Source organism: Zingiber officinale, chromosome 2B (genome assembly GCF_018446385.1).
Source record: "Zingiber officinale cultivar Zhangliang chromosome 2B, Zo_v1.1, whole genome shotgun sequence".
Lineage (NCBI taxonomy): Eukaryota > Viridiplantae > Streptophyta > Magnoliopsida > Zingiberales > Zingiberaceae > Zingiber > Zingiber officinale.
The window spans coordinates 35,948,783-35,964,606 of record NC_055989.1 but is presented as its reverse complement, the minus strand read 5'-3'; positions in this window follow the sequence as shown (position 1 = coordinate 35,964,606).

The following is a 15,824-nucleotide window of genomic DNA, read 5'->3' as shown; positions in this document are numbered from 1 at the left end:
CAACACGACATTTAACAACAGCTCTAAAGGAGCTACGACAACGGTGAAAAATCGTTGTTGTTAGGCTTTTTTCTTGTAGTGCAAGTAGTTGATGGTGAAAAATCCTTTGCTGTTAATTTAATGGATAAGAATTGTTCATGCAGAGCTTGGCAGATCAATAAGCTTCCATGCAAGCACGCTTGTGTCGCTATTAAGTCAAAGTCATTGTCATTGTATGATTATTGTGACAAGTATTTCAAGACTGGAATGTATCGTCAAGCATACAAAGGAATTATTAATCCAATCCCAACTTTTGACATTAACGACTCAAATCTTGATGAAGGAAATATAAGCAAGGCTCTTGATGTGCATAGTTAATCAGGTCGTAGGAGGACTAAGATGTTAGATTCTGAGGGGTGTCCTAAGGTCATCGCCTTATGATTTTACTATTTATTTGATAAATATAGATTCACTATTTAAGTACATATTATATGTTTGAATAGTCTTAAACTCATTTACTGAATGTCCGCAATATAATTCATAGTATTAGAGAATTTGTGATTGGATCATAGCTTGTGATTATCTCTACATATGCAATTATGAACGTATTAGAATTTTCCTAGTCGTTGAATTGGTGCATTCGAACATCATCAATTATGTAAGACTTGTTGGTGCAGGAAGCATCCGACGATCGAACCTAAGTTTTGATAATGGCAAAGGGATTCAAAGTTAAGATTCTCTGTTATCCAACATGTTGAATGAGTGTTTCAAGAAAGTCCTAACTGCGGTTAGGTAAGGGAAAATCCTAAGGGGGGGTATCCTTAGGTCCTAGGGGGTGGTAACCCTAGGTGAAGGAAAATCCTAAGGGGGGGTAACCTTAGGTCCTAGGGGGCGGTAACCCTAGGTGGAGGAAAACCCTAAGGGGCGACAACCTTAGGTCCTAGGGGGCGGTAACCCTAGGTGGAGGAAAACCCTAAGGGGCGGCAACCTTAGGTCCTAGGGGGTGGTAACCCTAGGTGGAGAAAAACCCTAGGGGGCGGTAACCCTAGGTCCTAGGGGGTGGTAACCCTAGGCGGAAAGTACAGTCGATCTGGAGGATCGTACTGGCAACAGGTAAATCTCCTGAGTGGAGTAGGTGAGGACGCGTTCCCCGTAGAGGGAACAGTAGGCGTCGGGTCGACCTAGGGTTTCCGGTTGGAAACCTGAAGTCAGACTCGGACAGTCCGGAGACTGTTAATACTTCATTTATAATATCTATTGTATTATGTGCTAACTTTGTGCTGCAGGATAGTGTTTGGGACTAACGTATCTTGCAGGTGCAAAGGAGCAACTTAAAGCCTCGGATGAACAGTGTCCAAGGCGCCTCCATGGAGCTTGGAGGCGCCTCGGGTACAAAGGAAGAGCTGGCTGCGAAACAGTGTTCAAGGCGCCTTGAGTGGTGATGGAGGCGCCTTGGACCTGTTGAAGGCGCCTTGAGTGGTGATGGAGGCGCCTTCAACTGTGATAAGCGCAGAATGGTCAGCGCTTATCTGCACGATGGAATCGGAGCGGTGGAGGCGCCTTGGATGGCTTTCAAGGCGCCTTGGATGCCCTTTATAAGGGGACTTCGAGCAGCTTCTTGAGAGAACAACTTACAAGCGATCTTTCTACTACAAGCTGCTCACGAGACGATTCCGAAGTGCTGCTACGAGACACCGACGACCCGGAGCTCCGAATTTTCAGATTACGATATTGTCGTCGGTATAATTAATTGTTGTCATTTATTGTACTTCAAATTGTAATCATTATCGAGCTTATAGTTGTTGCCCACCGGAAGCGATCAAGGATCGCGGGCCTTCGAGTAGGAGTCGATCAAGGCTCCGAACGAAGTAAAATCGACCTGTCTCTGTGTGATTATTTCTTTTATTCCGCTGCATATTTAACTCTGATAGTTTTCCGATACGAACGATTTAGCCACGAGTGTTATTCACCCCCCCCCCCCTCTAGCACGTCTCGATCCTACAAGACTAGCACGGGTTATACTTCTTGGTTCAGCCAAGCAATTGTTTCTCACTAGCTGGAAATATTGGGATGCCAAGAGTTAAATATGGATGCTAGTTATTGTAATTAGTTCATTGAAGTGAATTTCTGTAAGACTTCATATGGTTCTCTGCATATATAGATATGTCTATGAAGTTCTTACTACACTCGATTACAAGTTTCCTTCGACTTGAGGTATACAAGTCATCTTGGTCATTGAGACTTATAGATTGACATCTTAGTAAGCATCTCTTAGAGGTGTGCACCCGAGATGATTGGGTATAAGTCAAAGTACTCGAAGATGTTTGGATAGCTCATAAAGGATTAACTGTTGGATCGTGAAACGTCGATAGAGGGGGGGTGAATATCGATTTGAAAAAATCGCGTTAAAAAGAGTTAAGCGCAGCGGAATAATAAAAAACTTAGGCAAACTGAACAAGGTGTTTTTTTACTTCGTTCGAAGCCTGTGACGACTCCTACTCGAAGGCTCGTACTCCTTGAGTACTTTCGTTGGGCAATTCACTAGCAATTCGAAATACTATTACAAATTAAGGTACAGAAATGCTAATGGAAATAAAGTGATACCGACAAGAAAGTTAACCAAAGAAAAAGGAGCACTTTGTCTGAGCTTTGTTAGCGTCGCAGGAGCGTAGAGCAGCAGAGCAAGCAGTCGAAGAGTTCTCAGTTGTTATTGAAGCTCCACCCCTGGGGCTTCTTTTATATGCTGCTCCGGGCGCCTGGATCCCTTCCGGGCGCCCTGGTGCGATGTGGCAGGTCTAATCAGCGAACTCCACGTGGCGACGACTCGGCCTGGATAAAATTCACCTCCGGGCACCCGGACCTCCTATTTCCAGAAACTTCCTTTCCTGCAAAACAGAGTTAGTCCGAGGCAAATATATATTCTGCAAAACAGATTGTTAGCACAACTAAAGTAATATGATTTAACAAGAAAAGAGTATGACTTAGATTCCGTCTTTCCGAGACCGGAATCTAGTCACGATCTCGTCTTAGATATCCGAAATGGATCTAAGCCGGATCGACGTCTAATGTTCCCTTCCTGGGAACGCGTCCTCGCAGTCACTCCCCTCCAGTGACTTACCTCACTTACCTGCCAGACGTCCGGTCAGCCCGTCGACCCGTCTGGACTTCGTGCCAGCTATCCGGTCAGCCCATCGACCTAGCTGGGCTTCGTGCCTAAGCGTCCGGTCAGCCCGTCGACCCGCTTGGACTTCGTGCCAGCTATCCGGTCAGCCCGTTGACCTAGCTGGGCTTCGTGCCAGACATCCGGTCAGCCCGTCGACCTGTCTGGACTTATCCTGCACACTCGATCAGAGTGTTAGATCAACAATAAACCTAACTTAACCTATTTGTCATTCATCAAAACCTGGGTTAAATCGTTAGTGCTAACTGCACCAACAATCTCCCCCTTTTTGATGGAATGACAACCTGGTTAAGTTAGTGAAGACTTTTGCAAGAAAAAAATAGATAACATCATTATGTGGAGATTTTTAAGTTAGTTTGTATTTTCAATTGGTTTGGCTAACTTAACTCACCTAACCCTCCCCCTTTGGCATTCATCAAAAATAAGCATGCTTAAAGTAAAAAAATACAGACTTCAGACAAAGTAAGGAATCATGTCAAGTTAATCTGGGGGAGTTAAACTTAGTAATTTATCTTTTGTAAAGGAACTAAGTTTTGAGACAAGTTTAAAAGATCTATTTTTCAAAACTAGGTAAAATTGATTTTCTAAAACTGAGTTGGTAAAGGATTCAACTTTCAAGACTTAAGTACATAAAAGACTTGATTTTTTAAAGCTAGTTTTCAAAAATAGGTGTATATAAAAAAAATCAGATTTAAAGGCTAAGTTTTGTGAAAAATAGCTAATTTTTCAAGTATGGCTTCTAAGGTTAAGGTGTAATGCCTGAAAAATTCTCGAAACTACATTATAAATATTCTATGATTTTTCTGAGATTTTTAGATATTTTTACGAAATTTTCCGAGTAGCGGAAGCAGCAAAAATAATTAGAATATTAAAATAGCTTAGGCGGGAATCGAACCCGGAACCCCTCGGATCTGATAACTTTTAGTTAGCCTTAGTAACCGGTGAACCCAGCAGGGCCGTGCTGAAAGAAAGAGGAATCAATTATATTTATATTAGAGTTGGGTTCAATTATCCACTTAATATAAAGAGAAGAGTTAGGTTGGGTTTGGTTTATTTTAGAATTTGATTCGGCAAACTCCTCTCCTCCAAACCCTCACGCCGAACACCCTTCTTCTCTCCTTCTCTCGACGCCAACCACAAGGAAGACCTAGGGTTCTCTCCCTAGGGCCCCAAGGACATCTTCCGGCGATAACTCCGGCACGAGGACGCTCTCCTTCGCGAGGGGAACGCTTAGACGCGAGAAGATCGTCGAGAAGTCGTCTCCACCAGAATTCTAGCGAATAGAATTGTAAGGAAATTAGCGTACGAGGTAAGAAAACCCTCACCTGCAGTATAAGTAGCTCCGTTTGGGTTTTCTACGCATTAGTTTAGCTATATGCAGATTTTTATCGACGCATAGCGTGAAATTGACCCTCCTCGCAGGTTTAGGGATTTAGTGAGCACTTCTAGATGGGCCGGACACATAATCCCTCTTCAGTGGGGGTTTCTAGACGTTGTCGGGTGCCTAGAAGTGGTCTCCCTAATAGAGAGGAGAGTTGGGGCACACTAGGTGTTCGATAAAATAGCTAGTTAAGTATAAATGCAAACTAGGCATTTTAACAGCTCAGTTGAATGCATTAGAAGCATCTAAATCAGTAAATTAGTTTATTCTAACTTATATGAGACTACGGTCCAATGGGTGGGCTCCCACAGTCGCCTCTGGGTTCAGACAACCTAGCTCTAGGTCCAGATAACCTAGAAACAGCAATTTAGAACAGTTTAGCTATATTCAGTATTTTACTTTTCAGTTGGCACTGTACCGGATTAGATATCCATTGGGTTGGACTCCCACAGTCGTCCCTAGGTTCAGATAACCTAGTAAACCCTACTAAATTCGGGACTTGCAAACCCGGGTTTAGTTAGGGATGCGCGCACAGTAAGTACAGTTGCCGGGCCCAACAGCACATGATTATTATTTTGATCTACTATGCTATTAGTTTTCAAAACTCATAAAATCAGTTATGTTAGTTGAGTTTGATTTCAGCTTCAGGTTAGTTTCAGTTAGCTTAGTTCTCTATGTGATTAGCCTGCTATGCCATGCTTCAGCTTACATGTTCAGTTATTTCAGTTTATGCTTGCAACCAGAGTATGCCATGCCAGTACATGTTTTCAAATAGCATTCTTTAAAAGCATGTTTGCATCGTTGCATGTTTTAGTGAGGTAGTTGGTTTCTTACTAAGCTTTAAGCTTACAGATTCTACTTTCCTTATATTGCAGATAAAGGTAAAGGGAAAATGGACTAGCAGAGGAAGCTGGAGTTCAATGCAAAGATGGTGTGTGTGGCAGGAACTGGAATAAAAGATCCTCAGGGGTTTTAGCAAGCTTAAATAGTTGAATTCTTAGTATTTCTTCTTTCATGCATTTTTAGACCTTAGAATGTTTAAACCATGGAAGATTTGTTTAAGTTGTTAGTAATTATGTTTGAATGCTAGTTAATAGATGTTAGAACTTATTTTAATTGATTTTAGAACGCTTATATGAGATTTTGGCACGAACTAGTGCTGAAATCAGAGTTTCAGTGCGAAATCAGAAACCCAGATCGATCTACAGATCGATCAGGGTTAGGCTGTGCCACTGGATCGGTCGGCTGACCGATCCAGCCGCGAATAGAGAGTTTATGGATCGGTGAGCCGACCGATCCAAATGCAAACAGAGGGTGCAGCAATTCACTGATCGGTCAGCCGACCGATCAGTGATCCACTGGATCGATCTACCGACCGATCAGTGTGCTCCTGGATCGATCGGTAGACCGATCCAGCCACATACAGAAGCGATGTGTGCTTCTGGATCGGTCAGCCGACCGATCCAGAGTCTTCTTCCATGCCAGTATCAAGCTGGATCGATCACTGGATCGATCCGACAGCCCAATCGATCCATGGGTCGATTGAAATGCCTTATTACAGCTAGCAGGTCATTCGAGAGGCATAGATTATCTTCCCTAGCATGTGTACAACTCCTAGGTACACTTAGAATATTAAGTTCAGATTTTTCAGTAATCAGTTTAGCAAAATTTTAATCAATCCAGATTTTCCGCAATAGTAATTTAGCACAGCATTACGTAACGATCGGCCTCGTAGCCTAGTCAGTAGGAGGTGGGTCGTTACATAAGGTTTAAGAATAAGTTCTAAATTTCAAGAAAAATTTTTAAAACAGGTTTCAACTCTTTTCAAAAATAAGCAAAATTTCAAAACTAAGTTTTAAAATATATTTCAAGATTGATTGAAGTTTTAATTTTCAACACTAAGTTTGTAAAAGATTAAAAATTTTAAAAAGACTTAGTTTAAAAACTTACACTTAGTTTACAAAAATTAATTTTTGTAGAATTAAGTAAAGTCAAATTCTCAGAACTAGATTTTCAAATTCCTCCCCCTGGACCTAACACCAAATCAAATGTCTAACCAGTTAGTTACTGACTGACTTATCAAAAGATAGCAACTCTCACTTGGTTAGTCAAGTTAAGGTCAATCTTAACTTGATTAATATATATTTTGTTTTTAACGCCTAGACTTATGTCGATGCACTGAAATAAGCATCTTAAATCTTAGGCAAGTGGCCTATGCATCTCACCCCTTTCTATTGTTCGACAAACACAAGCAAGGTAAGCCTAGGGTTTTGGTGAGATGCTCAAAACTAGTCCTATGGGTGCATGTTCTCTAAGGATTTTGAACTAGTCTAAGGCTAAAAGTTTATTTAAAAATCTAAAAATAGGAAGGTTTTAAAAACTGACACATGTTTGAACCTATGAGTTAAAAACAATCATCTTTGAAAATATTTCTGAAATTCAAAATTCCTAGGCTACCAAGATAGAACATAATCAATGCAAGTCTGAAATATCACTAGATAGATCCAAAGTATTTTACAGGTAGTGTAGCTACAGAAGTGAGTCATAACTAGAGCTACTGAGATGATGAAGGGGGTGGTCCAGATCCCAAGGATCGGAGAAGCGCCATCAGCTCAGTGTGTCGGGTCTCCCCGGCAGCTCGTAACTCGGCAACCTCTCGCCGTATGTCCCGATGAAAATCAGAGTTCTCCTGCTGGAGACTCGCCATAGCTCTCTCTAGTCCGGTCATACGGTCGGCTAGAGTGCGGGGAGCGTGACGTGGTGCTCGAGCTGGGGGCGGTGGTGGAGCCGGTGCGGCTTCCTCTGGAAACAGTGCAAGCATGAACTCGTCCCCCTGTGCGTCTGGATCGGGCTGGTGTTGTGCCCCCCTCCGCCAAGACATAGTCCCGTCATCCCTATCTACGTGGATACCAGCTAGGGAGAAGTTCCTAGCTGCTATAACATCGAACTCGGTCATATAGGCAATGTCTCCTCTAGTGACATCAATGTGCAACGAGGACATATATGTTGTCAGAATGTGACAGAACGGCATGTGGACTCGTCTATCAGTCACGTATCCAGCCGAGTAGATAATGGTGGAGAAGATATGTAGGCTGATGTCAATATCTAACCTATGACTCAAGGCATAGAGTAAAAATGAATGGAATGGGTGCATCACAGCGATGTCCCGAGTAGTCAGTGGTAAAATGCAAAAGACTAAGACTCTATAAAGAGCGTAGTCCTGGACTCGAAGTTCTATCGACCTAAACTGGGTCACAGTGGGATCTCGCTCTCCCCCAAAAAAATACGAATAAATCGTATCGAGAGTAATATGTGAGTAGGGATCTCCGAATGGTAGATCCCTGGGAGGATAGCACAAGAAAGGACAAGTAGATGGATGTAACTCTAAAAACTCTCGGATAGTAGTAGGTGAAAACGTGATATCAATACCCGCTGCCCTAGTGGTATAGGTGAGATCGTCTACTTTCACTAGGATATTGCAAAATTGAGCACACAGACTTATGTTTACTGGACTGGTACATTCGACAAGGTTCTTTAAGTTATAGTGGTTTATAACCTCTATAATAGGGGCACACGAATCTAGAAAGAACGATCTATCTATACATTTAGTCCTAATGGCCTTATAAATGGTTGACTCAAACTTAGTCCTTAGTTCATCTGTGGGAAACCTAGGGTCAGTGCTAGCATTAGAGGGTCCAGCACCAGTATTTGTTCGTTTCCTACTGTATATAAAAAAGATATTCTAAGAAAAAAAATGAGAAGACAAATTCTAATAAATTTTCAGATAGGGGAAGAAGATTTACCGAGGAGTCATCGACAAATATAGATCGGACGACCTCGGTTGAATCGCAGCAGCGTCTTCACCGCAAGAAAATTTTGATTTAAAATACTCTCGCACTGAGGTTCAGAGTGAACCTTGGCAAAAGTGAAAATTTTGTGGGGCAAGGGTTGGGGGCGCCCGCTGCCCCTTATTTATAGGGAGCTCCGGGCGCATGGAGCCATTCCGGGCGCCCGGAGTTGATTTTAGGCGGGGCGCCCGGATTCCCTCCCGGGCGCCACGGAAGTGAATAACAGGGGCGCCCGCCTTTTTTTTTTTTTTTTTTTTTTGGTTTAAAATTTTGAAAATAATTTTTAAGTTTAAAATTATGAAATTAATTTTTAAGTTGAAAATTAAAATTTTGAAATTTGTTTTTAAGTTTAAAATTAAAATTTTGAAATTAATTTTTAAGTTTGAAATTCAAATTTTGAAATTAATTTTTAAGTTTAAAATTAAAATTTTGAAATTAATTTTTAAGTTTGAATTTAAAATTTTGAAATTAATTTTTAAGTTTGAAATTAATTTTTAAGTTTGAAATTAAAATTTTGAAATTAATTTTTAAGTTTGAAATTAAAATTTTGAAATTAATTTTTAAGTTTGAAATTAAAATTTTGAAAATAATTTTTTAAGTTTAAAATTAAAATTTTGAAATTAATTTTTAAGTTTTAAATTAAAATTTTGAAATTAATTTTTAAGTTTTAAATTAAAATTTTGAAATTAATTTTTAAGTTTAAAATTAAATTTTTGAAATTAATTTTTAAATTTAAAATTAAAATTTTGAAATTAATTTTTAAGTTTGAAATTAAAATTTTGAAATTAATTTTTAAGTTTGAAATTAAAATTTTGAAATTAATTTATTTAAGCCTTATTCATCTCACCCGATCTATATTATCAATCAGGGAATCCTATGATTTTGTGAGATGAAATTGGTTTTTTAATTATGGAGTTTTGGTTTAACTTGTGTTAGATTCAGATTTAGCTTTGGTCTCCACAAATAGGCAATCTTCGGATAAACTTCTAAGCTTGGTGAGTCACATGGACGTCATTAGTAGTAACCAACCTTTCGAGGTTTTCCGAATAGTCCTATCCACGGAGCTTAGTACTAAATCTTGGTCTAACTGGTTAGGATTCATTTAAGGGTAGCTTCGGTCAGTTCCACTTGGCCAATGCACCAGATCGAAACCATATCTTTCTAGACATGCGATGCCCAAGCTTCCCTAACGTACTATCATCCAAAAACTTCACCAGTACCATGATTCAAGTTAAACTTGGTCTCTTTTTAACTAATCCTAATTACCCTGCCGGGTTAGTTAATTTTGGAGGTGTCAGCTATTCTGGAGCCTCCCCCTGAATTATTGACCTTTAATTTAAATTTTCGTTTTAGGTTTGTGTCTGTTTCTTTTATAATTATAATTAACTTGGTGATAGTTTATATTTTGTTGAGTTTTAAATTTTGAATTTTTCGATTTAGGTTTGTATTTTGGTTTTTTATTTGGTTTAATCGAGTTTATATAATATACTTTTTCTTTAGGTATATAATATTGATTAAGTCCTACTTGCGTGGTCAGACACGCTTTTGGAACCCAAGCTTGATTAGTTCATTTGTATTGAGTTATTAATGACATAAAAGTTTTATTTGAGTTCGACTTGTATCCAAGTCCGATTTTATTATAACATGATTTTTGATTGTTCAGGATTAAGTCAAGATTTTTTGATCTTGTTGTAAATTTTTCTAGCATTTCTTTTAAATTGTTAATATCATTTTTTTAATGATAAATTCTCCTCCTCAAGTGTTAGATCTTGAGTTGGATTTGAATTTTTGATTTGTTCCTTGAGGTTTTGATTTTCCTCAAGAAGTGATTTGTTTTCATTTTCTATTTTAATTAATTGACTATTTAAACAGGAAATAATTCTAAAAAAATTTTTGTTTAAATTAAAATATACCTCATTTGGGCCTTCGGAAACGAGTACAGACTCGTGGCTTGTTTCGGGTTCAGACCCGTCTTCATCTTCCGACTCGTCTTCTGTTTCAGCTTCGCGGGCCATCAGTGCGAGGTGGCTCTGATGTTTCTGCTCTTCTTCCTCCGATTCGTCCGAGGAGTCGTCCCACGTTGCTTTGAGGGCCTTCTTTTTGGTTGGCTTCGGTTTGTCGAACTTCAGTTTTGGGCATTCGTTCTTGTAGTGTCCCTTTTTATTGCAGCCGAAGCAAGTCACGTTCTTTTGTTCTGAGGGAGAACTGATCTTTTGAAGGTCCTTTTTACTGAAGCTCCTTTTTCTCCTAGTGAACATTTTTCTTACCAAGTTCACCAGGTGTTCTTCGTCTTCGGAGTCTTGGTCGGAATCTTCTTCATATTCAGGCTTGCTCTTCTTTTCTTTGGAGGAACCTGCAAATAAAGCTATACCTTTCTCGGCTCCAGCATTAGTTTGTTCATGTAATTCTAATTCACAGAAAAGCTCGTCTAATTTTAACTTAGAAAGATTTTTAGAAATTTTGTAGGCATCTACGATTGATGCCCACAAACTATTACGTTGAAAAGCATTTAATGCGTACCTTATTAAGTCTCTATTTTCCATCTGGTGGCCTATCGCATGAAGCTCGTTAAGGATGTCCTTGATCCTCGCGTGGGGCTGATTCGCCGTTTCACCTTCCTGCATTTTTATATTAAGAATTTTATTTAAAAGCAGGTCTCGTTTTGTTACCTTGGCGTCGCTCGTGCAGCTCGATCAATTTGTCCCACAGCTCTTTAGCGTTTTTGTGTGGACCGACTCTGTTCAGTTCTTCTCTTGTTAATCCGCACTGTAGAGTGTTGATCGCTTTATTTTCTGTTGACGTCTTTTTCTTCAAATCTGCTGTCCAGTCTTCAGGATCCAGTATATTCCCGGAGCTGTCCGCTGGAATTTTATAGGGTCTCGTAACGCTCATCCACTAGTCGAAGTCTATTTTGAGGTAAACCTCCATGCGCTTCTTCCAGTACGGAAAATCGTCCCCGTTGAAGAGTGGAGGTCGTACTGTGCTGAATCCTTCTGTCTGAGACATTTTAGTCCTGCGCACAGAAGAAAGAAAAGAAAAATAAAAATCCCAAGACTTGGCCTTGGATTAGTAGTGTGGAAGAAGAAAAATAATAGAAGTATCTAAATTGGTGTTGCACCAATTTAGATTTAATTGCAACGAAAAAAAAAATTCAAAACAGGTAATAATACCAATTTGAAATTAAACATAAAACTGAAAACCAAAAAAAAAGATTAATTTTTCACCCCCTGTCTGATTGGTGGTTGCACCAAATCAGACCGGTACCTGCTCTGATACCACTTGTTGGATCGTGAAACGTCGATAGAGGGGGGGTGAATATCGATTTGAAAAAATCACGTTAATAAGAGTTAAGCGCAGCGGAATAATAAAAAACTTAGGCAAACTGAACAAGGTGTTTTTTTACTTCGTTCGTAGCCTGTGACGACTCCTACTCGAAGGCTCGTACTCCTTGAGTACTTTCGTTGGGCAATTCACTAGCAATTCGAAATACTATTACAAATTAAGGTACAGAAATGCTAATGGAAATAAAGTGATACCGACAAGAAAGTTAACCAAAGAAGAAGGAGCACTTTGTCGGAGCTTTGTTAGCGTCGCAGGAGCGTAGAGCAGCAGAGCAAGCAGTCGAAGAGTTCTCAGTTGTTATTGAAGCTCCACCCCTGAGGCTTCTTTTATATGCTGCTCCGGGCGCCTGGATCCCTTCCGGGCGCCCTGGTGCGACGTGGTAGGTCTAATCAGCGAACTCCACGTGGCGACGACTCGGCCTGGATAAAATTCACCTCCGGGCGCCCGGATCCCTTCCAGGCGCCCGGACCTCCCATTTCCAAAAACTTCCTTTCCTGCAAAACAGAGTTAGTCCGAGGCAAATATATATTCTGCAAAACAGATTGTTAGCACAACTAAAGTAATATGATTTAACAAGAAAAGAGTATGACTTAGATTCCATCTTTCCGAGACCGGGATCTAGTCACGATCTCGACTTAGATATCCGAAATGGATCTAAGCCGGATCGACGCCTAATGTTCCCTTCCTGGGAACGCGTCCTCGCACCCCTCCGTGACTTACCTCACTTACGCCGTCGGGCCACCTGTCGACCCGTCGGACTTCGTGCCACTATCCGGTCAGCCCGTCGACTTCTCGCCATGCGTCCGGTCAGCCCGTCGACCGCTTGGACTTCGTGCCAACTATCCGGTCAGCCCGTCGACTTCGGGCCAGCTATCCGGTCAGCCCGTCGACCTGTCTGGACTTACCCTGCACACTCGATCAGAGTGTTAGATCAACAATAAACCTAACTTAACCTATTTGTCATTCATCAAAACCTGGGTTAAATCGTTAGTGCTAACTGCACCAACATTAACCACTCCTTGCGAGGAGATGCATACCCTATGCTACTTGTTAGGTTTAGTACTTAAAGTCTTTAGCCAAAGTATCACATGTTAAGAGTATGAGACTCTTGTCCATATGTACTAGTAATTTAATCTGTAGAATGAGAAAGTATTACTTAGGCTAAGTGTGACATAGTCAGCTTAGTGGAGGCAGACACATAAATCATGTCCTAAACTAAGTGGGTATAAAATGAGTGAAAGGAATAAGGTACGACTCATTATTGTTGCTAAAGGGTTTAAAATTAGTTCTGAGATCAACTATGATTTTTTAGTTAATTGGAGATCATGATGTACTACTAGGTGTCACTCATGATCGTTCCATAATTAAGTAGTTAATTATGGGCAGCCAAGATAAATTAGGAACATATTGGGGTCACAAGCACAACGAGTCTCTAAAAGACGTAAAATAAGTTAGAGAATAAGATTCTCAAATCTAAAGATAAATATTTAGTTGGACCATATATAAGACAAATATGAAATGTAAGTTAGAATGGAAGTACGGATGGACCGCATCTCTTATGAAAGAGTTGGACCCTATTTGGTTTAGTCATGAATCAATTTGGTTTATCCATGAACTAACTTGATTTAGTTGTGAACCAAACCAAGGGGTTAATGAGCTAATTTTTTGTTAAGGAATAATGAGTTGGATTTGAAATTTCTAATTCAACTCATTAATGAGGACTATATATTGATATGGTTAAGAGAGAATTAATACACAATTCATTATTGGCTTGATTAGGTTTTGGAAACCTAAACCCAATACCTCTCTTCCTCTCCCTCTCTCTTGTTACTGACCACAACAAGAGGGTCTTGTCTAATCACCATGAGCCACCCAAAGGAAGAAGATCTTCCTTTTGTGTCTTCTTCCTCTTCTTGATCATTCTCCTTTGCTCGTGGCTAGTATCTCCCGAAGTTGAAGCTTGCTCTCTTGGAGTTGTCTTGAAGAGATCGGCTTGGATACTATTAGTGCAGGGAGCACTAGACAATCGAACATAAGTTTTAATTATAGAAAAGAGTCCAAAGTTAAGGTTACTTGTCTAATAAGTGTGAATGAGCTTGCAGGAAAATCCTAAGTGTTCTTAGGAAAAGTCCTAGTGGATTCTAGATAGGTAGAAAACCCAAGGGGGAGGTAACCCTAAGTCCTAGGGGTGGTAACCCTAGGTTATGGAAAGTCCTAACCGCGGTTAGGCAAGGTGAAGTCTTGGCAGGTCGAGTACTTTGGGTGAAATTCTAGAGTTAGGGACTCTAGGTGAAAATCCTAGTGGTCGCGAACCAGGTGCAAGTCTGGACGGGTCGTGGAGCGAACGTTCAATATGAAGATCTGAAGTCTAGGACGCTGAGCAAAAGTCCAGATAGTTTGGAGGATCAGTTTGGTAAAAGGTAAACTCTCCTGAGAGGAGTAGGTGAGGACGCAGAGGGAACAGTAGGCATTGATTCGACCTAGAGTTTCATCGAAACTCAAAATCAGAATCAGACAGTCAGGGGCTATCAAATTCATATTATATATATTGTTTACTGCCTGGACTAACTTTGTTTTGCAAAAAATAGGAGGCTGAAAAAGTTAGTCTAGGTGCCAAGAAGGGGTTCGAGTGCTCGGACCAGGCTTAACTCGGGCGAGCTACGGGTGCCCAAGTGGTCCTGGCGCTCGGACCAGAAAAATGATCCATAGGCTGATGTAGAGCATGTCGATTGGCCGAGCCACGTGGTCCAGGCCCCCAGAGGGGTTCTAGGTGCCCAAAACAACCTATATAAGCAGTATTCGACTATGGACTAAGATAACAACATTCTGAATGACTTTTACTCTTGCGCGCTGCTCAAAAAACACTTCCACCACGGCCAAAAGCTCTGACGATGATTCTATTGAATATTTCATCCTACAAAGTTGTCGGTATTCTTTAATTTTTCAAATTACTTGTAATCAATTAAGACTGTACTTGTACTTTTATCGATTGATTAGTGATTGCCCATCAAAAACACTCTCACGCGCAGGCCTTAGAGTAGGAGTCACCACAGATTCTGAACCAAGTAACTCTTGGTGTTTGTGACTGTATTATTTTCTTTCATTCTTTCCAATTTCTATTCCTCTACATTTTACTCGAACATTTTTAAATGAATGTGAAAGCCATGAGCGTTATTCCCCCCTCCCCCCTCTAGCGCAACGATCCTACAATTGGTATAAGAGCGGGGTCGCCTCAAATCGATAAAACCACCATTCAAGCAAATATTTTCGTGGTATTAGTTTTTTTTATTTTTCTCAGAGTCGATCAGAATTGGTATAGTTGCCTCATTCTGATCAGTTTTATTGTAATTGAATTTATTTTATTGAAATTGGTGCAACACCATTCAAGCCAATTTTTTTTGTTTTATCTTCCTACTGTACTACTAATCTCAGACTAAGTCTTGGAACAAGTGTCAGTGTTTTTGTCTTTGCAAGATCCTTTCTCTAAATGACCCACCAAGAAGGTTACAACACTGCACATCCTTCACTCTTCTCCGGTGAAGACTTCGGCTACTGGAAGGGCCGAATGAAGTACCACCTCAAGACTCAAGTAGAGATGTGGATAATCATCTAGACGGGGTTTACATATCCCACCGAAGATGGAGTCCTCGTCCAGTGCGACAAATGGGATACACCAACCAGAAATAAGATTGAGGCTGACGCCAAAGCTACTCAGGCCCTATAATGCAGACTGACAAAAGAAGAGCTGAACTGAGTTTGCCCATTTTCAAGCAAGAAAGAACTATGGGAGAAGTTGATCAAAGTGCAGGAGGGGAAATTAGACACCAAGGTAAGTAAGCATGATTTGATTCTAAATAAACTATATAATATAAAAATGTAGAAAGGTGAATCGGCAAGCTAACTTCACATGCAGATTCAAGACCTACTCAATGGCCTCCACGCAATTAGTCAGAATGTGGAAAACCATAATGTCATCAAGTACACATTAAACGTCTTTCCAAGGAATACTTTATAGGCATCCATGATAGATGCTTACAAAGTTTCCAAGGATCTTTCCTTAATTAAACTAGATGAATTATTTTCTGAATTCGAG